Raw genomic sequence first — 23,692 nt, forward strand, 5'->3', positions numbered from 1 at the left:
ATTGGGGGAAGGGGTAATCAGAATGCACGTCATCTTTGGAGTGGGGGCAGAGAGAGATGGGGAGAAGATTTGGAATTCAAAATCTTGTGGAAGTGAATGTTGAAAACTAAAAATAAATTAATTAATAAAATAAAAAAGGAAAGAAATGTATTTCTGCAGGTCTCTGAAGATCTGTGCCTTTCTAAAGTCCATAATAGGCCTTTATCTTTTTCAGGATCACACTCCCTGAAGCTGCTAACTTCCTCAGGCTTTCTACATGACTGTTGTCAGCCACTGCTAGTGTCTCCAGTGAACTCCACCAGTAACCCAGGTTGTTGGGTTCCTCTGATGCCATGTGGCTGGGTGAAGAAATTCAGTTTGCTTCCACTCTTCTACCCATCATCTCACACACAGTTCTTGCCTCACTTACAGATAGGAAGGAAAAGAGCAGAGGAATCAGGGAGGGGCAGATAACTCCTTTTATATGTACACTCAGTTCCACAGCAACTCATGAGTCATCAGTCTTTCCATATCCGCAACCAGTTCGAAAACTTTATCATTCTACCATACCAACACTTCAACCACTCATGGTCAGAAACTGGCTCCCCAACATTCTACATATTTGACTTTGACAAGGCAGTGAATATCTATATGTGCTTTGTATCACTTATCAGCAAGGGCAAATAAAAGTACACTCTATGGACTGGTTCCTTTTTGACCAGTTCCCTCCCCCCATTATGTATTTATTCTCTTTATATTTTTTCATTACATATATGATACAGTATAGTATTTGTTACAAGATACATTATATATGTACTTTTTATTTCTCCATCATAATTTCCTTGAGAGTAGAGATTGTTCCATTCTTTGTGTTTATATCTCTAGTACTTAGTGTAGTGCCTGCCAAAGAGTAAGCATGATGGATAGAGAGCTGGTCTTGGACTCAGGAAGATCTGAATTCAAAACCTGCCTCAGACACTTAGTAGCTGTGTGACCCTATCCAAGTCACTGAGCCTCTTGGCCTCTATTTCTCATCTGTAAAAAGAGATAACAATTTCTCCTACCTCACAGCTTATAAAGATCAAATGAGATGACACTTTACAAACCTTAAAGAACCATATTAATGCTAGCTATAATGTTGACTAAATGCTTGTAGATTGCTTGAGAAGGTAAAAGGATGATTAGCTTAGTTTTTCACTTTCTTTTTCAAATTTTTTTTAGGCAATTGAAGTTAAGTCACTTGCCCAGGGTCCCACAGCTATTAAGTATCAAGTGTTTGGTCTGAGGTCGAATTTGAACTCAGGTCCTCCTGACTTTAGGGCCGGTGCACTATCCACTGCGCCACCTAGATGCCCCAGTTTTTCACTTTCTACTTGATTATTTTGGTTTCATATAGACGAAGTAACAAAGGGAGAGAGACACAGAGAGGGAGAGAAAGAGAACAAAAGATAGAGAGAAGAGGAAGAATAAAAATGGAAAGAGGCAAGAAGAATAAGTTCAGGGAAAGGGCATATAACTGGATTCAAGGTGAAAGGTAATATAACCACAAAACTATTCTTTAAGCTGACATGCTGTGAAAGATAAGTCCTTAAATTATTCCTGTAATCTCTTGGAATGTATATGACTAACACCTGCATTTGTCATGTCAGTGAAGGTTTGGTTTTAATATGACGCAATGCTTAGCCGTAACACTCGTGTTCTGCCCAAACAGGCTTACTGAAGCAATCTTTTTAACTGAACTGACCAAGTCAACTGAGGTAAATTGCTGTTTGATGAGTTTTTTAAACTATTTCTTTTAGTTAATCAAAACTACTGGCTATTTTGGCATTGGGTAAATCACTTTGATTACTTGAAAACATTTGCTTTTTTCCCATTTCATAGATGTTACAATACATTCTTAATCCTTCACAAATCTTTTTTTAACTCAGTAGTTGCAAGTCATCAAACAAAGACAATGAACTATGAACTATGGTCATCTTTTGTTATCAGTTCTAATGGAGATAAACAAAATAAATTGAAAACCTCATTTTGGCCCATAAACTCTAATAAAATATGTATGCATGTATGTGTGTATAGATAGATACATATATTTCTATATACATATATCTCTAATTAAAGCAATTATCTCTCCCTCCTAATTTGAACACTTGATACAAAAAAAAAACCCAAAACATCACGATAAACTCATATATTCCAGCAAAACAAATAACCCCTTTGGCTGGTCAAAAAAGGCATGTCTCATTCTGGATTTTAAGTCACTTCTCTGGCAGAAGGTGGGTACTATGATTCATCTTCAGTCCTCTGGACTTGTGGGATAATGTTCATTTTTACCCTTCAATCAACAATGCTAATCTGATATAGAACTGACTGATTTTAATTCCACATCCTCTTCCTACTCCTACCTCTCCTTTCTGGGAAAAGGGTTAATCACCAGTGAAATGTTCAAAAGGAAGAAGGAAGAAATGTCATAGGCCACATGAACCCTTAAATCAGTGAGAGTGGTTTGTCCTGATGAACTTTGCGTCTCTGCACTGAAAACACACTGAGGATGGAACATATGATAACATACTTAGTGTACATCTGTATAACATGAACAAGATTATATTTGATAAAGACTTTAAAGATGGTCAGTCTTTAGATCATGTATTATTCTATCCCACAAGATCCTTCATACTATACCTTCAAAGTTCAGTGAGAATATTAAATTACAAAACCTCAGTGTTTCAATGGATTCTTGATCTTAGCAATGTGGGGCTGCCACCAATGGTACAGATCACAATATATCTGTGAGTTCTAACCTCATGCAACACTTGGCCATGTAGTTCCATAAATCCTCCTCGGAGGGAGGGCCCACCCAACATATTACCTGTCTTCTTCTCGTTCTGTAATCCCTATATGGATCCAAGTACGGCACTTGGGTTGTCTATCCATTATCTTTATTCTCATTACATACGCATATATTTCCCTTTATTAATATGCTGATACACATTTATACCTACTATATATCTCTCCACTGCCCCATGGGACAACCATAATGCTAATTCTTTGGACATCATTGTGTTACTTGATTCATAGCCATGTAGCAGTACCAGATTCTACATTTTTATTTCAATGGATCTGTTATCAAATTGATTGTGGGTATACCCTCTGGTGATACAGTTTGCAAACCATCCATACTTGTCCATCTTGTGAAATTTTTGGATCATAGGATCATATACTTAAAGCTGGAAGGGACCTTACAGGTCATCTAGGTGTTACTGTGGCTAGAATACTGGATACGAAGTCAGGACGACCTAAGTTCAAATCTAGCTCCTTACTAGCTATGTGACCCTGGGCAAATCACTTAAACTCTGTCTGCCCATTTTCTTTTCAGTAAAATGAGGATAATAATAGCACCTACATCCCAGGTTGTTTTGAGGATCAAAAGATATCATATTTTAAAGTACTTATTGTTATTATTATTCTAGCCCAATCCCCTCATGAGGATCAGAGAGGTTTAGTGACTTAATCAATGCCACATAATAGGTGGAAAGTTAAGGATTCAAACACAAGTCCTATGACTCTGAGCTCAGCATTCTTTCCACTGCACCATAATGCCTTTTTGCTATGTGGCTTTATGTGATGTAAATAATACTCCATAAATAAATGTCTTTATAGTGATATGCAGAGCAAAGATCATATTTTTAGGCTTCAATTTTCATTCACATCATCCTTACTAATTTTGCCTCCATCTCTTTTAGACAGCTGATAGATTTTTACATAATCCTGTAAAACAATATAATCCTGGTAAATATAATGGACTCTTACTACCTATTGATTTCCTTTCTTATTCCATTTTTCCTACGAAATGTCCCTGACACTTCCAATTCTAATTTCTTGTGGAAACCCCAAAACAGAGACGTGGAAAACATAACCAGAAATGAATAATCCTGAAAATTCACATAACCACGTGCATTATTTGGCTCTGAAATTTCAAAAGTATACTATGCCCTTTTGTATTATGTTATAATATACAATTTGGAATTGATTGCATGACATAGGAGACACTGGCATAGGACTGCTCAGCATGGCATGCCCTCATCAAAGAAGGTGCTGTGCTCTATGAGCAATGCAGAATTGCAGTAGCACAAAAGAAACATGACCTCAAATTTAGAGAATCTACCCCAAATATTCACATGAACTATTTGTACCCGACCTGCAATAGAGCCTTCTGAGCTCATATTAGTCTGCTCAGCCGCAGCTGGACACACTATAACTTGACTTTAACATAGTGGTGTCATTTTGGTCCTCTTTGAGAACAAAGAACCACCAACTTATTAACCATAATATGTGAATATACAGCATAAACACTCAAAAGACTCTAAAATCATGATGTGAAAATGGTTGTATGCTACTTTTTTCTGTAAGATATGGATGTGACAAGGTGCAACACTTAAAAATTAGTTTATAATAGATCTCTCCACCAAATTGGCACTTCTGAGTCACTAATGGTAATGAGACAGGAGTAGTGTAGCTCATAGTAATAAGAATAATTTTAAAATCTTTCCCCTCACTACTTCTTTTATCAGAGAGCCCAACAAATTGTGTTTCTCCTCCTCCTTCTCCTACTTACCTCCTCCTAGAGTTACATACATGCTATGAAAACCAAAATTCGGTCAGCAGAAAGAAAAAAAAGATAATATACCTACCAAATAATCTGGCAAAATACAACAAAAAGTTCACTACTCCCATCAAAGCTAAAGGGGAAATCTTCACTTAGCCCTTATTTTACATCTTTTATGCATTTATCATGTTTGTATTATAATGATTTGCTTGTTTGAGATCTTTTATCAAATCATAAGTTCTCTGAGAGTAGGGATCATATCTTATTTATCTCTGTATTTCTTCCATCCCTTAGCAGAGTAATTGCTTATAATAGCAGTTTTAAAATTTTTTTTGACTGAATTATTGAATGGAATTAGAATTGGCTCCTTAGGTAAATCTGAGAAGGTAGACCTATCATCTTAAAATACATCTTAAAAACATACTGTCCAATGACATGTATTTCATAAGAACTTGAGAAAAAACAGTGTACTATAAAAGTATTTTCAGAAAAGATTCATTTGTCATCATCTTATAAAGATCACATTCAGATACAATTCCTTCAACACTTCAATGGATCTGTAGCCCCATCAGGGTACACATTTCTATTCAATGGTATAGCTCACAGTTCATCCACTCCATATCATTCTGTGCCTCTTACCTATATCCTTCTATACATCCTCCAAACAGGAGTTAGATCGAACATGTTGGAAGGTTTCTTCTTTCTCTTGTTATGGCGTGGATAGGAATAGAGCTATCAATTGACTGTCAATTTGAGTGTAAATAGCAATTATTTCTGTTTTGGCCTGAAACCCTGAGGGTCTTCTTTTCCAGATTGATTTTTTTTAACTAGGTAAAGGAGGCCATTCTTTTCCTCATTTCTTATCTATCCTTACTCACTGAATGGGTGTTGTCTCAGTCAAACTGAGACCTAGGAAAGACTTTAATTTAAAAAAGGCAAGGTCTTGGAGCAGGTAGGTGGTGCAATGGATAAAGCACCGGCCCTAGAGTCAGGAGGACCTGAGTTCAAATCCATCCTGACACATAACGCTGTGTGACTCTGGGCAAGTCACTTAACCCCAATTGCCTCACTAGGAGAAAAAAAAAAAAGCCAAGTTCTCCCACTGCAACCAGGGCCATCTCCAGTTGTCTTGATCTATATCTTGCCACTGAACTTAGATGGCTCCCTGAGGAGGGAGTGAGGCTAGTGACTTTGCCTAGCCCTCCCTCATTTAAATCCAATTCACTTGTCATCACCTTCCTGATGTCATGGTCGTCTTCGAGAATGAAGGACAAACATCAATCTTTACCTAAAGATATTGACTCATGTTCCAGTTGTTCTCTCCAACATCAGTCATTAATGATTAGTTTCATTTAACCAATTAACATCAATTTGCTTTTACAAAAAGATATTTTTATAGCATTCCTTACCTTCACACTCTAACTCAGTGCCTGAATCATCTGGTGAGCATCTTTAGTAAGCATTCTCAATTCTGGCTCAAAAGCCAATTGAAAGGCTCCACCACAACATAACCTATGCCTGTTCTGAAGTTCACTTAGGGAATTGTGTCAGACAGAGCTTGCTGCACATGTTCATAGGGCCTGGGCTTTCATTGGACAGTCCTCTAACCCTGTTATAAAGTCATTTTAATTTTTTGTGGTATTATTCAAGGCTCACCATGTCTTTTTGAAAAAAAAAGTATGGTATGTAAGCATAAGGCCTCGCTTGTTACTCACTTGTAAGTCATGTTTTCCCACACCTTTTTCACATTTTCCGCAAGCCCATCTTTGTATTGAAGTCACCAATAATTATGATATGTATTGACTTACTTTGAGGGTCTTATTGAATTCTTCGTGTTCTGCAGTAGATGTCAGCACATAAGCTACATGTTTTTTCATGGTGGTATTTTGGCAAATGCCATCATGCACACTACAATATCAGAAAACCAAATGTCCCATAAAATGAGGTTTCACATTCCTTTTGAATATACAGTGGAACCAATTCAGCCAACTCCATTAGCCACCTTCCAAAGATTAAAATCTATGAGCCATCCTTCCATTTAGCTACAATTTCCTTTTGGCTTCTTGTATTCTTTGTAATTAGAATGTCAAGACAGATATGATTCTGTTCCCCAAATTCCATGTCAACATATTGGTTAGTGGATAAGGAACTGACATTTGGAGAAGCAACAATTTTTAATGTTTCTAGATAGTCTGAAAGCTACATGATTCTTCGTCCCCTTTACTGGCTTTTCTAAACTCTGCCACTATCACTACAAAGCTGGAGGGAGCTGACAGAGATAACCTAAGCTACACAAGAAAGAGTAATCTAGTCTTTGGGGTTTCTAAAAGAAAATGAGGAGAGAGAAAGAGACAGAAGAGGGAAAGGAAATGGGTTTTCTCAGTGGAAAATAATTAAGTGCTTGACTCAGCAATAGAAATACGAATGTTATTATTAAGGCATCTCCCTGTAACAAGGCTTCCAAGCAAGCTACGGATGTTTTGTTTGCTGCTGCATTGTACTAAGAGACATGACTCCTAATTGGGACTGAGGTTCAGGTCCCCAGTACTGTCAGCTAGAATAGGTTACTGCATAATTGTTAACCCAGAGGATTGCTAAGTTCTCATCTTTAAAGATCATCAAAGACTAGTCAAGGAAAAGAAAGGCTGGAAAGGGATCCAATTCAAGATGGGGGAAAATAGCTATAAAGCACAGAATCAAAGATGGCCAAAGAGCCTGAATAGACTAAGGTTGAATAGTTGCTTTAATGCCTCTTTACTTCAGATCAAGACTTTGTTTTGCCTGGCTCCAGGTCTGTTCAGGAGTCTCAAACCCAACCTGGAGCTGAATGTTTTTTAAGGTGTTTTTTTTTTTTCCTAGAGTTACTCCAGCTTCACAATAAGTAAGCCATAGTAATTTCCTCTCTTACTGCTGTCTTTTGTGAAAGCCACATTCTTTATCTAATGGGTGCCTTGATCCACCAGTGCTCCAGCACTTCCCCCAGCCAATGGTAGGAGAGTTGACTGTGGCTATGAAGGAAGTCAGGAAATGACTTAAGATGACTTTCCTGTGTGTGAAATAAGAACACATGAGATGGGGAGTTTCCCCTGAGATAAAAAGAATGTCACTTGAGCTGGTAAGGACTCCTTTGACTGCAATTTTGGCTGCCTTTTTGTACCACTCCAAGGTCTATACAGGAGCTATGCATGAAGAACAGTGGAATGCAGACCCAAGAGATGTAAAAGATTCTTAATACTGACCTTGAGCATTAAAATTCAGATAGAGGATTTCAACAGAGAGGATATCCACAAAAATAACAGAGAGATATGAGAGAGTTACAAGGGCTAAGAAAGATCAAACCTAGCTCTGTTCTTATTCTATTGGAAAAGAGGCACACCTAAATCTATAGACTTTAATATGTTATGTACTTAACTATGTAACTTCCTTACTATTTATTTTTGCATGAACCATCTCTCTCCACCCCAGGCTATTTCCCTGTATTTTCTAGCAGCAAAATCTTTAGATTACCTTGAATAAGACAATTAATGGGAAATAAATGAGGATAAATGGAGAAGAAATAAAGGAGTTATACAGTAGAAAAATCAGCTGTGATATGAACACACAATTTTTTAATTAAATTTTTTTCTTTTTTAAAAAATGACTTTTATATGCATCTTTTGTTTTTACAACACATTCTCTTTCAAACATCCTTTCCCCTACATAGGAATACATCCTGAATTTAGCTGAAGTCCCAAAACCCAGTGGTATGCAAACATGAGGGATGGAGTGGAATTGGTGGGAACAAGAGGGAGGAGAGATTCAGCCTCTTCAGTCTCTTTGGGTTCTTCTGGCTTCTAGCTTTGAGAGAGGAGACAGATAATGCCAGCCCCACTTCAGGTTACTGAAGGGAGAAAGTCAACATTAGAGTAGCTGGCAATCTCCATAATGTCGCCAAGCCTCAGCTTGTTAGACTAGAGATTTCAAGGAATTTCCCCTTTAGGTAAGACCTGGGACACACTCTCTCTCTCTCTCTCTCTCTCTCTCTCTCACACACACACACACACACACACACACACACACACCCCTGGCCCCCTCACTGAGATATCTCATCCTAATGGGAGAACTCTCTTAGTTTGTATTGTCTGGTATATATGCTCATATGTATTTCTATTTTGCCATGGACTTAGGTAAATGACTTTCCTATTTGTCATTTGTGTTCATTGTGGAACTAATATCTGGTGGGAAGGATGCCAAACTTTGGATAAAGAGCTTGGAGTTTCTCCTTTTCCCATTAAGAAATAGCAATCAGGAGTTTAGTTTGAGCCTAAAAATTACATTCCCTAGATTAATAACATGTAAGGAAGTAGATAAATACAATTCTAGCCTAGTACCTCCTCTCTTCCTTTAAGTCCCACCTAAAATCCCACCTTCTAAAAGAAGCCTTTGCCAGTCTTCCTAATTCTAGGGCTTTCCATCTGTTAATTATTTCCTTTTTATCCTATATATACCATTTTTGTATATATTTGTTTGTTGTCTTCCACATTAGATTATGAGCTTTTAGAGGGAAGGGACTGACTTTTGCTTTTTGTTGTATCCCCAGCACTTAGCACAGTGCCTGGCACATAGTAGGTGCTTAGTAAATATTTGATGATTTTTTGATTGATTGATACTCTTCTATGACCTAAAAGTCCCCCCAGACATAGAACTCAACTGGACCCAGGAGTTCTTTAAAAAAAAAGACAGAGAGTGAAAGAGTTTGTTTGGTTTTCCAATGTCACTCCCCTTTGAGCAAGCAAAGGAGGGGCAACTTAATATTTGACTCACCAGATGAAGAGGTAGAATGCTCTGGAGGAACTTTGAATCTGGAAATCACAGCACAGAGAATGGACTCAGGATCTAGTGTGAACTAGAACTCAGGAGGTTTGGTGCTTTCCTTGGAATCATATGCAGAGATCTCTGACCTCCTGCATCCACAGCTAACACATCATGGAACAGGGTGAGTGGATTCAGTGGGCAATCTCCAGCAAGGATCCATACCATTAATGATACTTGTATCCCTTGTTGAGCACAACATCTCTCTGTTCCCACAGCTGTATTTCATCACTTTCTCTCACTCCCCAATCCAAAAGCCCTACAGTTCCCCAAAACAAGGAGAAGGGGCTGTTGTAGAGGGAGCGAGCCATTATACACTAATTGAAATATTCCATAAGTGTGAACTATGTCAACCCATTACTAATGCCTATGTTCTAAAACACCAATTATATGTTGCCACATTTTCCAGGAGGGCTATAAAAATTAACTTCAGCAGGGGCCTAGTGGGCCCATACAATCAGTGGCCACCAATCTGTACAATGCCTAGCCTTAAAGGCTGATCACCTGCTGTTACTGGATGTACCTCCAGAGGCAGTAAATGGGAGCCTGGGATCTCTGTGCAGAAATGTTACCATTAAGGGTCATTGAAAAGAGAGACCATTAGTACAAATGTGAGAATCATCACTTTATGATGCTACATCAGTATCATATCATCAGTATCATATCAAAGACCATATACCTGCTTTACTGGAGCCCTCTTAATCCCACTAGTTTCTCAGTATTACAAAAAGTCACAGGGGCAGCTAGGTGGCACAGTGGAGAGAGCACCAGCCCTGGATTCAGGAGGACCTCAGTTCAAATCCAGCCTCAGACACATAACATTTTAGTTGTGTGACTCTAGGCAAGTCACTTAACCCCATTGCCTAGTCAAAAAAAAAAGTCACAAAGGCTATATGACCGTTTGACAATGGCCCTCTTTGTAGTATTGATAGCTCCTCAACACCTCATGATTAGTATGGTTGGTGTTTTACTATAAGTTCTTCTGCAAATATATCTCTTCTGTTCTCTAATAAATGGTCTTGGCATTTAAAAGAGAGCACACTTATTACTTTACATGCCAGAAATCTAAATATGAGTCAACAAACTGAGACAAATGTACAATGGGAATGAAGATACTTTACAGTTCTCTAAATAATAGTAATGTTTGGCAATGTATGCTGATTTTGACAGCAAACTGCCTTCTAAGTGATAGAATCAGAATAATATTTCTTTCAAATGGCTTTCTGAATTAGTCAAACTTTATGACACAGCAGAGAAGAATTCTATTAAATGCTATACATGTGCAACATTTTTCATATTATAATTTAACATGAAATTGAATGAAAGCTATGCTCACTTTGTCATGTTTTCAGCATGCATGACCCTTGTCTGAAGAAATCTTTTTCTTTGTTATGATATTTCCTAAAAAAAGAGCATGCCTTCATACAACACTCTAGGTATGAACCAAGTTATTAGATTCTGGAACTGGAGCTCATCAAAGATATAACTCATGTGTGTGTGTGTGTGTGTGTGTGCGTGTGTGTGTGTGTGTGTGTGTGTGTTCTGAACCACACAGGCTGTTTCCCTTGTTTCTTCCTGCTATTCATAAACAGACAAAGAGCAACAGAATTACTATCGAGAAATGTCTGTTCTTCCAGAAACACATAGATTGAACAAATCTTTTGGGGCCCAACTCCCATGGCAAGAAACCCCACAGAGCCATGCAAACAAACACTAGTGAAGGAAGAAACAAAAGCCTGGAATCATGATGGGCAAAAGGATAACTCAAGGACCACTGCGTTGGCCACATCTGCCATTCGTATGATGTGTTCTAGTAACTGCAGAAAATGTATATGAGGGACAGACAAAGACCTGACTTAGATCAGAACACAGGCCAAATTTCAACAAGTCACTGATGGCGGAGAAACACTTGTGTGAGGTATGCAGAATGAAGTGGCAAGGGTAGGAAGGCAGCAGCTGCTGCCAATTGCTTTAAGCAGAGCAGTGACTTCTTTCCTACACTACGGCTTGGTGTGGGTGGCGTGCAAAAATCAGTGGAAGCAGAACTTCTTTGTTGGTGATACAGACTGACCCGTCATACTAGCACTACAAAGCCGATTGTCTGTGAATGAGAGAAAGAAAGCCCAGGATGATCTTCCAGTGAGAGGGTGCAGTAGTGGAGCCTGGCATTCCCGAGTTCCTCTCCCAGTCCGTCACAGCCATGTTCCCTTGTGTTGTCTGTGTCCTTGGAGAAGCTTTGGATGCTTCTAAACTGCCTGATCACAAACAAAAAACACTGAAGAGATTTGGCAGTGATGAATCTGTGCACAGCAACAGCTGTGTCCGAGGACACTTTCTGAACTATTCCTTCTGGCTTAAGTCATGCCTGTGATAAAGGTCATGGGACCCTGGCACCCTGCCACTGTTTTCATACACAATGTCAAAAGTTTGGGGTTTCGAGGTTCTAATCCCTCTCCTCTTGGTAAATGGATTAGGGTTAGTCTCAGGGGAACCTCTCTCTAGTCACAGGTGGTAGGGTCTGCTTCTATCACTGTCGCTGCTCCATTGTTGCTGTGTCTTCTGCCTGCTATAGCTTCCACCATGTCTGCCAGGCGAAGGAAGAAAATGGTTGTGCTACCTACTTTTTCTGACCTTAGAAAAGTGGCCATGGATATATTTGCCAAAGAATATGGATTTGGCTTATAAAATCGGATCTGAAAACACAATTTGAAAATAGCCTGGGATTTATAAATTCAAGTTCAGCAAACTCCGAGAACAGCAAAGTTGTAGGCAATTTGGAAACAAAATGCCAATATTCCAAATATGCCCTGACATCCACATGAAAACAGAACACAGACAAGATGCTGGGCACTGAGATTACTGTTGAAGATGAGCTGAAATGTAGCCATAAATGGACTATTGATTGATCCTTTTCACCTACCAGAGTGGGAAAAAATGCTAAGATGAAGTCAGGGTAGACATAGGAGCATAAAAGTCTTGGTTATGGCATGGGTTTTTATATTTCTGCACCTTCAATATGGGATATCATGTACTTGGCTATGAGCTGCCTGGAGGGCTACCAAATGGATTTTGAAACTATAAATGTCAAGAGAGTCAGAGCAACATTGCTATGGTTGATGAATTCCAGCTTCACACCAATATGAATAATGGCACAATGTTTGGGGCTCTAATTATCAGGCAGTGAACAAGGAATTGGAAACTGCTGTCAATCTTAACTGGACAACTGGAAATAAGGGCAACTCTAGCTTTGGAACAGCAGCCAAGTATCAGATGGACACTGATAACCTCTTTATCTGCTAAAGTGAACTCCAGTCTCAGAGGTTACATTCATACTCTAAAACCAGTTATCAGACTGACTTTATCAATATTCTTGGATGGCAAGAATCTCAACACTGGCAACCACAAGTTTGGTCTAGGACTGAAATTTCAAGAATTAATAACAACAAATTGTACAATAATTTAATTTTAAACCAGTTTTGCAAGGTAATTACTGTCCAAAATTACTGTATCTTTCTATCTTACATGCCTGTAATATAAATATTATTATGCATCAATGACATTAGAACTGCAGATTAAGGATGACACAGCTTTAAAGTGTTATCCTTTCAGAGGTAACATACCTGATTAGTGGATTCTTTTAATTTCTATTTTGCACTCTGGTTCTAGGATATGAGGGTAGTTTTCCTTGATAATTTCTTAAAAAATGATGTCCAGGCTTTTTTTTCTTTAATGAAGAAGTGTGAAATACTTAGCTATTTTCAGCAATACAACGATCCCAATCCCAAAGACTCATCATGAATCCCAATCCCAAAGGACTCATCATGAAACATACTATCTGCCTCCTGAGAAAGAATTGATATCGTCTGAATACAGATTGAAACATACTGTTTTCACTCATTTCCTTCTTTCTTACCTTCCTTTTTTTCTCTTTCTTTTTTGAGTCTTTTTATACAAAATAACTAATATGCAAATGTTTTACATGAGTGCACATGTATAATCTATATCAGATTGCTTACTGTCTCAAGAAGGGGGGAGGTAAGAGAGAGAGAGGGATAGAATTTGGAACTCAAAAATTTTTTTAAATGTTTATATTGTTTTAATATGTATTTGGGAGAAAATAAAATATTTTTTAAAAGAAAAAGTGTTCTTTATGCTCAATATGTGGTGATTACCACAACAGTTTTCCTAAGGATTGAAACAGTGCATTAACCACTTTTTTTTAATCTACAGATAGCTGCTAGGAGAAAGCAAAGGCATACAGGCATTTAGCAAATGTGTCCTAAGTAAATTAATAAAGTTTTGACTTCCTGAGAATTCATGGTCTATTTAAGTCAACTTGGTGAGCTATCTATCTACAGGGCTAGAAAGAAATCCATTCCTTGATAGAGCACTAACTTATATGAAAAGGGGATGGTTTCTTTTTCAGTCAAATCCTCAAAAACTGTTCTAGCCTTGATTAGTTTAGCTCTTCTGCAAAAATACTTTAGGTGTCTACTTTGTACCATTTGGATGTGAACCTAGGTTTTTTATGAGGAAGTACTTAATTCCCAGTTCTTAATGTGGTCCCTTTCCTTTCTATTGAGTTACAACAATAAAAAAGCAGGAATCCCCCATTACATCAACCCCCCCCCAAAGTAGTCATTCATCATTTGCTTGAAGAACTCCAGTGATTAGACACTCACTAGCTCCTGAAGCAGTTCAATCAGCTTTTGGACAATTCTAACTCAGTGGAAGGAAATATGCTCCTTTATAAAACCTCTCTTCAAATATCGCTGCTGTCTTTTAGGGTGACCAAGGAAAACAAGTCTCACAAGACAGCCCTCTTCTGCCACATGACAGGCCTCCAAATATTTTAAAATGGCAATGCATCCTTGTGTCCTATCGTTCTCCCCTCTCCACCTCAGTCTCAAGCTCTGCTACAAGTTCTTCTCTCCCCCAAGCTAAACATTCCTAGTTCTTTCATCTGATCTTTGCATGATCACCATTCTGCTTCCCCTCTTCTAGTTGTGCTATGTTTTGTCAGTGTCCTTAGAAGGTGATGTTCAGAAGTAAGTAAGACACTGTGTTGTCGATCAAGAGCAGAATACATACATACATACATACATACATACATATATATATATATATATATATATATATATAAAATATATATCCTCCCTCCCTTTGGACATGATACCTCTAATATTGCAGCCTAAGTTTGCCTTAGCTTTTCTTGGCAAGAGCAAAGGGCGCACTTTGCATTTTTATAATGCTCTCTACCTCTTGTTTGCTCATAAATTCTTCCCATGTCAATCTTATCTTGGTAGATGGTTGAAGACACTTTAAATACTTGAAGACAGCTTTGATGCCCCCACCTCCATTCCACAAGTCTCAGATATTACATTTAGAGCTAGAAGAGACCCTAGATACCACTGAATCCAATCGCTTTATTTAAAACACAAGCAAATTGAAACAAAAAGAAATTAAATGGCACAGCTAGAAAGTATCTGAGGTGGGATTTCAACCCAGATCTTCCTCTTTTTTTAAGTTAGCCATTGCTAGTTCTTTCCAAGATCCTTACGTATGAACTTCCCCATTCTGGTTGCCCTCTGGGGATGCTCTCCACCTTATCAGTGTCCTTCTTAAAAAGTGATGCCCAGAATTAACCACAACAGTCCAGATGATGTGGTCTGACCAGGGCAGAGTACGGCAGAACTGTTGGTCTTGTTCAGTCATTTTTCAGTTGTGTCTGACTCTTTGTGACTCCATCTGGGACTTTCTTTTCTATTTTTTTAAGGGTAACAAACTTTTGTTAGTTTCTCTTGAAAATGCAGACCAGGGAGAACAGATGTCACTTAAGTTGGTGACACATTTGCAGTCTTTGCAAAACAGGGAGCAAGATCCCTGGATGCCAAACAGAAACTCCCTCCACACTAACCCCTCCCCTTAAAACACATTAATTTAAATTGATCCAATTTGCATATGCCCCAAATGCCTCAAAAAATCACAACTGCTTCAAGAGAGATAAATGCTTCTAGAGAGACAAAATTAAGAGGATTATTGGTTCTGGCTCCTCAATCTTCAGAAAAGTCAAGAGCATTATTTATTTTGCAGGGTTTTGTTTTTGTTTTTGTTACAGTAGATATAGATTTGGAAGTTTCCTCCCCCAAACAAGTCTGATACCCCTGTGTTCAGCTTGGCAATGTGAAGAAACACATTGGTTCTGGTGGTGAAGGAGAACTCACCAGCCAAGTTCAGTGTAAATGAACTGATTTCGAGGCTTTGTGTTCAATTCCCCTTTGGTCCCGACTCAAGTGGCTTTCCAATGTCCTTCCCACGAAGCTTTCAATCTTGCCCAAGACCTGGTTATTAGGAATGGCCCGTCCACACTCATAGTCAGCAATAACTTGGGGCTTTTCATTGATTTTTGCGGCCAACTCCTTCTGTGTTAGTCCTTTGCTCTGCGGATCACTTTGCCCACTTGTAGAGTGAAGTTCCTCGGTCTCTCAATCTCAGTGTTCTTTGTGATGGAGTGCTGTTTGCTCTGGCCAGAAGCTCATTTCGTGGAAGTCTCCACATCTACTCCTCTCCTCTGAGCTGCTAAGATGGCCTACTTGGACTGACCTGGGCGGTGGTGGGGCACTTCTTGCTCAGCACCGTCAGGGTGTCCCAGTAGCTCTCCGCCATGGCGAGGGTGTGAAGGGGAGTCTCAGCTCTAGGGGAAGCTGGACACCCGGAGCAATTTTGCAACGCAACGCTCCGCCTGCCTCCACGCTCGCTACTCTCCTCGCTCTCCATTTAGGGTTTTCTTGGCAAAGATACTGGAGTGGTTTGCTTTTCCTTCTCTAGTTTATTTTATAGATGAGGAAACTGAAGTCAACAGAGTCAAGTGACTTGCTCAGGGTCACACAGCTACTAATGAAGATAGCTTATTCTTAGAATGTTCGATGAATGAATTAACCCCTAAGCCTCAGTCTCCTCATTTGCAAAATCGGGGTGGTAATATTTGCAGTACGTATCTCACAAGGTTATGATTTGTTAATGCTGCCTGGAATATATAACCTGTCCCTTCAAATCTCTAGTTTCCTTCAAAGCTCAACACACTCACTGCCTTCTACATTGGACCTTTTCTGATCCCTTCCAAATGCTAGTGGCTTTTCCCCAAAAATCACCTTTTGTTTATTTTGTGTGTAATTATCTATATCCATGCTGCCTCCTACTGCTAGACTCTAAGTTCCTTCAGGGGCAGAAACTATTTTAACTATTGTCTTTGTAGCTCTAAGACCTAGCACATACTAGGTGCTTAATAAATTCATTTTGATTGATTTATGACATCCCATACATAAAATGCTCTGTAAACTACAGAAAGCATTCCTTATTGTATCCAGCCATGTCATGATGAAACTTTGCAATAATTAGATCTACTTCTTGCAAAAAAAAAGTAAAAGTGAAGGGGCATATAGAGCAAGGGGAAATATTTTTTGAATGTATTGGGAAAATTCTTTCACAGAGCTCATTCTTCCATATTGCTTAAAGAGCATGAGCAATGTTCTTTGTTGGAATGCCTGTGTGCTTGATTAAGAGTGAGGAGCAGATTCTTTAGGTCACCTGAACCACTGGAAAGGAGCTTTCTAATGAAAGAGCTGAAGATGAAATGCATGTCCCTTTGTTCAGTAACTGAAACTTAACTTAATAGATTATATGTCAAGGCTATAGAAAGTTTGGTATGTGACTACCTGACCCCCATTTGACTTTAGTGCTTCCTATTTTTTGGATAACTTCCCCTCCTATCTCACCCTTTACCCTACTATACCCTCATTACTCAGCATATCCCTGTAATTTCCCAGAAGAGTGGCAGTGGGTATGTGTGTGTGTGTGTGTATATGTGTGTGTGTATTTGTCATTTATGTTCAGCACCTAGCATAACATTGGGCACATATTCAGCATTCATGAAATACTTGTGGCAAGTCATCAACTCTTTTAGTGGTCCTTGCATTGGTCAGGGCTAGTCTAAGCAAGTTTCAAGGAGATGTTTGTTTTCCATGTATGCCCTCTCACCCACCTTTTCATCACCTCTCTTCCCATTTTCATTAGCAGCTTGAAGAAAACTACTTTATTCACTAGAAAGATCAAAGCAGAAGCTCTGCCTCGACTGTAGCAGAGGTACAAATAATCCATAGCTATTTCTTTCAGTGTTGTTTATTTTCTGGCATACTTTCCACCCCCAGGTCTGGCTTATGCCCCAGCAGCTGAATTGCTTTCCAGGGCACCAAATTGTGTGTGGATTAACAGTGACAATGGATAGAAATGCGGTTACTAACTTTTTGGACTACTGCAATAGCCTGCTGGTTGGTCCCATGCCTCTTAAGTCTTACCACACTACAATCTATCTTCCACTTGACTGCCAAAGTGATTTTCCTAAAGCTCAGATCTGACTATGACATCCTCCTACATAATAAATTCAAGTGGCTCTCTCTTACTTGCAAGACCAAATTTAAAACCTCTTTTTGGTATTTAAAATCTTTCACAACTTGTCTTACCCTTTTCTCCTGTATACATATACTCTATAATCCAGTGGTTATAGCCTTCTTGCTCTTCCTTAAATAAGACTCCCCATCTCTCTACTCTGGACATTTTTGAAGGGCTGACTCCCATATCTGGAGTGCTCCCCCTCACTTCTGTCTCCTGGTTTCCCTGACTTTCTTTAAGATTTGGCTCAAATCCCACTTTCAGCAAGAGGTGGACGTTTTTTTCCCAGGCTCCTTTCCTTCCCTCTCCCCAACGTTAGTGCCTTTTTATCTGGAATTATCTCCTATTTATATTGTATTTATCTTGTATGGGACTGGTTGTTTGCATGTTGTCTCTCCTGTTAGAATTTGAGCTCTCTGAGGGTAGGGACAATGTTTTTGCCTTTCTTTGTGTCCCCAGTACTTAGCACAATGCCTGACACATAGTAAAGATTTAATATATGTGTGATGACTGACTGACTAGATGTCTTCATGAGAGCAGGATTGTCATCAGGAGTCTGCTTATCTATTGCAGGGCACAATAAACTGGACATATGCTTATATACATAGAGCTCAGAGGGACCTTCAAAATTATCTAGTCCAGCCTACCCAATTCAATTCTACAAGAATTTATTTAAATACCTATTATGTGTATTATTAAATACACTATTCTAGGTGCTGTGGATACAAAACCAACACTGTCTTTGCCTTCAAGAATTTTACATTCTATTTTTTTATATGAGGAAATTGAGGACCAGAGAGGTTTCTACTTGCCCAAATTCGCCCAAGTAGTAAGACTACCACTTACAGCTGGGATACAAACTTAGGTATCATTGTTGTTGAGTGGTGTCCAACTCTTTGTTAGCCCATTTGGGGATTTCTTGCCAAAGATACCAGAATGATTTTGCATTTCCTTCTCCAGTTCATTTGATAGATGAGGAAACTGAGGCAAACAGGGTTAAGTGACTTGCCCGAAGTCATGAAGTTATTAAGAGGTTGGATTTTAACTAGAACTGTGAAAAGAATTATTTTCAGGATGAAAAATGACAGGAAAACTGTGAGACTTTAAAAGATAGAAATGTATAATGGTTTTGAGACAATTCTTAAATAAATTGCATTTTTAACATTTGCTACTACTACTTATCACTTTCTAAACTTTGAACTCAGGAAGCTGAGTCAGGAAGTCAGAACTGAGTGCCACCTAGCTGCCCCATGAACCTAGGTGGTTCAACTCTGCATTCAGGATGCTTTCCACAAGGCCATGGGGCAGTCTAGGGGTAGCTCATGTGAGGCTGGTGTTAAAGAAGGTGTCTAGACAGCTACCTGATACTGGTACTGATGGTAAGGAGGGAATTCCTCAACATTCGTGCCCTCTTCTGACAACTTTTCTGTTCAGTTCACCTATGTGACCCCTTGACTTCCCACAAGTTTTTTCAGCAGAACTTGGGGCTCTAAGTCCCTTTCTTTTCTTCCCTTCCTACTAGTCAGTCAGTTAGTAAACATTTATGAAGCTCCAATATTTCCAGGCACTGTGCTAAGCGTCAGGAGTAGAAGTGTGAGAAAAGAAAGACGGTCCCTACTCTCAGAGAACTTACAATCTAATGGGGAATGTTTTACAAAAGGAAGCCGAAGGGCGACAGAAAAGAAAGTAACTGTGAGGAAGCGGGGGGGGGGGGGGGGGGGGGGGGGGGGGGGGGGGGGGGGGGGGGGGGATGAGGTGGAGAGTGGTGGAATTCAGAGAAACACGGGAGAGCTTGCATGAACTGACACAGAGAGAAGAAAGCACCAGAACATCAGACACAATAGCTGCAGTGTTGTAGAAACAACTTTAAAACAAGAAGTTACTCTCAAGGCCATCCAGGCTATGGGATATTAACCTTTTTGGTGTTGCGAAACCCTTTGGCAGTCCAGTGAAGCCTGTGGCTTCCTTCTCAACCAGAGAAAAATGCCTAGAAGTGAGAGATGGAGTGTCTTGTTCGTGAAAATGCCTGGAGGTCAGTGTCATTGGCTCATGATGTAGGGAGTAGGGTATAAGAAGACTGGAAGATAAAAAGGAACCACTTTCTACCATCTCCTTGTTTCACTTGTTACCCAGGCAGCTGCTTCATGAGCACAGGTTAAATGAAGAGCATAAATGATTGTTTTGGCTTGTGTTTTTGTTTTTGTTTTTTTTTCAGGACTAAGCCTTGCACTGAGAATCAGACTCTCGGCCTAGATCTAGGAATAAAACCAGAGAAAACAGATGCAAGCCAGAGGGAGACAATCATATTAATTCATTTACTAATGAATAAATTGGAACACATCTAAACTGCTCATTTTTATGCTATAAACAGGTCTTACAAAGTAGTGCAGAAAATTAAATTAGCCAGACTCTGTGATGAATTTTATCAGTCTATCTTCTCCACTTGCCATTATGTATGAAACAGTAAAGAGAATATATTTCTTGCCTTACCACCCATCTTGCGTAAGCTGTTGTTCATAAAAGCAATTATTTACAAACCTGAAGGGTTCCTCTGAACTATAACTGTGAAGAGAATTATTTTCAGGATGAAAAATGACAGGAAGACTGTGAGACTTTAAAAAATAGAATGCATAATGGTTTTGAGACCTAATTCTTAAATAAATTGCATTTTTAACATTTGCTACTATTAATTATCACTTTCTGAACTCATGAAATAGCACCGTCCTGACCTTGGCACTAGGCTAAATAGGGAAGGAAAAAATGACTCCTGATTAGTGGAGAAATTCCCCCTTCACCCACCAAAAAAACCCAACAAACAAATATATAAATAAATAAATATATATATGCCAAATATATATATATATATGTATATATGTGCAAAACCACAAGGCAGTACCTCAGGGAGCCATATCATGATTGGGAGGGAGTAGGGTTCTACTCCTTTAAAATTACGATGTCTACTCTAAACAGCACTCCTTTTACTCTATGGTGTTGACATACCACATATGACTACTTGGAAATGAATACTGCTTGAGGGGGCAGCTAGGTGGATGGAATGCTGCACCTGGAGTCAAAAGACTTATGTTCCTAAGTTCAAATCTGGCCTCAGACATTTACTAGCTTGTGTGGCCTTGGGCAAGTCACTTAACACTGTTTGCCTCAGTTTTCTCATCTATAAAAGAGCTGGAGAAGGAAATGGCAAACCCCTCCAGTATTTTTGCCAAGAAAAACCCAGATTGGGTCATGAAGAGTCAGACATGACTGAAAAACAACAGCTGTCTGAGGACCTGACTTAAAATTCCAAGTCTGCGACTTAGTCTTTGTATGGCCTAGGGAAGCTGTAGTAGAATGGAAAGAATACTAGATTTGGAGCGGATCTGGGTTCAAATTCCAGCTTTCCCCTTTAGTACCCATGGGACCCTATACCTCCGTTTCCACATCTGTCAAATAAAGGGTTTAGACTAGTATAATGGGAATGAGGGAACCCTAGTCCAGTTGATATAACTAGAGAAAGTAAAGGATAAATAATAAAGATATAGAGTGTTACTGTTTTAAATGAAGTTCAAAAATTTATACCTGTACAATTATTCCTTTGCAAAATGTGAAGAAATTTCCAAATAGAATTGGAAGGGCAGCTTGTCATTGGCTAACTGAAAATTGGCCATATCCTAATGGCTTTGAAAAACTAAGTTTTCTAGCTCTGGAGATAGTCAAGACATTTAAGGCAAGAAAGAGCTCTGCGAAATGTTCCCCCTGTCCCCTTACTAAAGGGGGTGGGGGAAGGGATTTATCCCTCCTCCTCACCTCCGTTGCCCACGACTTCTTATATCAGCGCTACCCAACTAGTAGAAGACACCGCGTGCGTCAAAGAGTAGATACAGAGACAGTGTGTGTCTCTCTGTCTCTCTCTCTCTGTATGTGTATTATATATACATGTATATTATATATAATGTAGAATGCTCATATATAAGCATTTTTACCTTGAAATTAAGGCAGAACTAATTGCTTTTAGAAAGTCTTCTTATTTAAGTTTAGTATTTAGGTGCTTGGTATTCTGTTTCTTTTATTGGCAATTTGGGAATAGAGAGATTGTATGTGTAGTGGCTGTTCTGGTAAACTGACTTGGAATTTTTTTCCCTCTTAGGTGCTTTTGAGTACAAGGGACTGGAAGAAAAAGTGTCATATAATTGAGGAAAGTCATTCGGACTATCATCTGTATGGCTAAAAGAATAGATTTATTGATACTAGGATCGTAGAACTGGAAGTAGAAGGAAACTCAGAGGCTACCCAACCCAAAGTCCTCCTTTTACAGATGGAAACTTAAGGCCCAGGGAGGTTAAGTGATTTTTTCCAAGGTCATAGAGGTGGGAAATATTAAAGGTAGGTTTTGAATCCAGGTTCCCTGACTCCAGAACCAATGGTCTTTCTGTTATACTTACTCCTTACAGCTCTCTAAGAGCCCCCTTACAATTCATTAACCTTATTTTAATACTTTAAATACTGGGGAAGAGGTTCCCCTAGCCCCAACTCCTGTAACCTGATTAAGTTCAGAAAATAATAACATACATGTATATTTGTATAAAACTTTTAACTTTCTTTTAACTCTCCATTCAATTTTGTTCCTAACAGGGTGAGTTGGATCTGTTTAGCTCTTGGAATTCCCTTCTCCTGCCCTCCTGTCTGGGCAATGATTCAGGGAGGCAGTAGGTAGAGGTATGCCTACTGTATTAACTGATGCTACAAAGGAAAAAAAAAAGACCTACGAGTCTTATGCATACAACCAGTTCATAAACCCCCACATACCTCTGGAAAAAGTGCTAGATTCAAGGTCAGAAAATAGAAGTTCCAATCTCAGCTCTTTTAATATCTGTGTGACTTTGGGCAAATCATTTAATCTCTCTGGGCCTCATTTTCCTGACATGTACAATGGAGTGGTGGGACTAATTGACTTGTCAGGTCCCTTACAGATCTAAATCATGATCCTGTAATGGGATGATATCTGACTGCCTTTTTTTTTATAACCTATTTGTCTCATTTAAAGCTCTTTTTTTATATTCATTTTAATGTGATTTCACTTGTATAAAAATGGTGAAGATGAACAAATGTATGACTTGTCCTGATCAGAGGCACCATACACTCTCCCTCCATCACACTATACTCAAAGCCAACAGCATGGCTTTCAAACACATTAACATTCTGGTAGATATTGAAGGCTATTGGCTGGAAGATGAGTAAGAAAGAAGTTGAAGAAGTCAATGTGTGAAGTGGTCAGGAATGAAGGGGCAAATATAAATTAAATAGTAAAGAAGAAAAAGCCTGGATTTAGCAGATGAAGTGGACAGTGAAGGGACAAAGACAGCCCTGAAGTTACAAAGACTGAGAGCTAAAAAAATTTTTTAAATGAATGTTTAAAATTATTTTTACATGTAATTGGGGGAAAATATTAAATTAAACTTAAAAAAAATAGAGCTAGATAGATGATGGCTGGCTAGCTGGCTAGACCATTTACTAAACACTTAGAATGTGTCAAACACTATGCCTTGCACTAAGGAAACAAATACATGGAAGCAAGATGGCATGGCCCTCAGGGAAGACTACACAGAAAGGGAGACTGGCAGTTTTTGTGGGGAGAGTACTGGGAGGTGGGGGAGAGCAGAAGCGTGGTTTGAAGATTGATGGCTGGGGTGTAAGACCTATAGAAAAGAGCTTACCTAATAGGATCTGGATGCTGGTGGGTGGCACAGTGAATAGAATGCTGGGCATGGAGTCAGGAAGACTCATCTTCCTGAGTTCAAATCCAGCCTCAGACAC

The 23,692-nt window shown here is 39.1% G+C and overlaps 2 pseudogenes; one reads left to right on the plus strand and one right to left on the minus strand.

Annotated features, from left to right (window-relative positions):
- Window positions 1–12,037: 12,037 nt before the first annotated feature.
- LOC114051308 lies at window positions 12,038–12,896 on the plus strand (annotated as a pseudogene).
- A 2,804-nt stretch (window positions 12,897–15,700) lies between these two features.
- On the minus strand, window positions 15,701–16,099 carry LOC114051252 (annotated as a pseudogene).
- Between the last annotated feature and the right edge of the window lie 7,593 nt (window positions 16,100–23,692).

The sequence above is a fragment of the Vombatus ursinus genome, unplaced genomic scaffold (assembly GCF_900497805.2).
Source record: "Vombatus ursinus unplaced genomic scaffold, bare-nosed wombat genome assembly UNPS02014802.1, whole genome shotgun sequence".
Lineage (NCBI taxonomy): Eukaryota > Metazoa > Chordata > Mammalia > Diprotodontia > Vombatidae > Vombatus > Vombatus ursinus.